General features: G+C 52.1%; 1 pseudogene; it reads left to right on the forward strand.

Annotated features, from left to right (window-relative positions):
• The first annotated feature begins 836 nt into the window (after positions 1-836).
• Positions 837-1,712, forward strand: LOC102773601 (annotated as a pseudogene).
• Positions 1,713-1,727: the final 15 nt, after the last annotated feature.

A 1,727-nucleotide genomic window follows, 5' to 3' on the forward strand; every position in this document is an offset into this window, starting at 1 on the left:
GAGAAACATCGATCAGCTGCCTCCTGCACATCTCCCACTGGGGATGTGCCCCCAACCCAGGTACATGCCTTTGACCGGAATCGAACCTGGGAGCTTTCAGTCCACAGGCCGACGCTCCATCCACTGAGCCAAACTGGCTTTGGCAATAAATACCTTTTTGACAACACTGAGCCTTGAGTTGGTTCTGTGTGACCCTGGCCCAACCCTAAACCTTTCCTGAGTAATTATTGAAGTAACTAGAGGCCTGGTGCATGAAATTTGTGCACTGAAGGGGTTGGGTGTCCCTCAGCCCAGCCTGCACCCTCTCAAATCTGAGACTCCTCAGGGGACATCCCTCTCACAATCCGGGACTACTGGCTCCTAATTGATCACCTGCCTGCCTGCCTGGTCACCCCTAAATGCCACTCCTCCCCCCCAACTGCCAGCTTGGTCACCCCCTAGCCACTCCCCTGCCAGCCTGATTGATGCCTAACTGCTCCCCTGCTGGCCAGATCGCCCCCACTGTCCTCCCTTGCCAGCCTGCTCACCCCTAACTGCCCTCCCTTGCCGGACTGGTCACCCCTAATTTCTCTCCCCTGCAGGCGTGGTCCCCCCAACTGCCCTCCCCTGCTGGCCTGGTTGCCCCTAACTGCCCTCCCCTGCTGGCCTGATCGCTCACAACTGCCCTCCCCTGACAGCCATCTTGTGACCACATGGGGGCGGCTATCTTTTGACCCCATGGGGGCAGCCATCTTGTGCAAGGGCATGACGGTCAGTTTGCATTTTACCTCTTTATATATAGGATGGAAAAGTCATATCACTGAGAGAGTCCTGCCTGTATCACTTAGAGGCCATGCATGGACATCTGGGCCAGCATTTGTCTAATGCACAAAGAAAAGCATGAGAAGTTACTCTGGCAACTTTTGGGTAAGAGTTTGTTATGGATCGAATGTATGTGTATCTCTAAATCATATGTTGAAGACCTAACCCCAGTGTGGCTGTATTTGGAGTAGCAAAGTAATTTCGGTTACACACACATATAAAGAAGAAGTCATATGAGCACAGAGTGAGATGGTGGCCTCCTACACATCAAAAGAAGAGGCCTCAGCATGATACCCACCTCTCTGGCACCTTGATCTTGGACTTCCCAGCTTTCAGAAATGTGAGGAAGTGTGTTTTTTAAAAAATATATTTCTTGCTTTTCTGGTGTCAGCACTGCGCGGTGAGGATCTCTGGTGCACACCCGCAGTCGTGCCGTCCAAGGGTCCTCTGCAGTCTGTGCAGGTCTTCGGACGCAAGAGGACGGCCACAGCCATGGCGCACTGCAAACGGGGCAATGGCCTCATAAAGGTGAACGGACAGCCCCTGGAGATGATCGAGCCGCGGATGCTTCAATACAAGCTGCTGGAACCTGTTCTGCTTCTTGGGAAGGAGTGATTTGCTGGCGTGGACATCTGAGTCTGTGTGAAGGGTGGTGGTCATGTGGCCCAGATTTATGCAATCCGTCAGTCCATTTCCAAAGCCCTGGTGGCCTATTACCAGAAATATGTGGATGAAGCTTCCAAGAAGGAGATCAAAGACATCCTTATACAGTATGACCAGACCTTGCTGGTAGCTGATCCCCGTCGCTGTGAATCCAGAAAGTTTGGTGGTCGTGGGGCCCGTGCTCGCTACCAGAAATCTTTCCGATAAGCTCATCTGGGGTTCACCTTTATAATAAACAATGGTCATGGGGAAATATATATATA

Source organism: Myotis davidii, unplaced genomic scaffold, assembly GCF_000327345.1.
Source record: "Myotis davidii unplaced genomic scaffold, ASM32734v1 scaffold209, whole genome shotgun sequence".
Lineage (NCBI taxonomy): Eukaryota > Metazoa > Chordata > Mammalia > Chiroptera > Vespertilionidae > Myotis > Myotis davidii.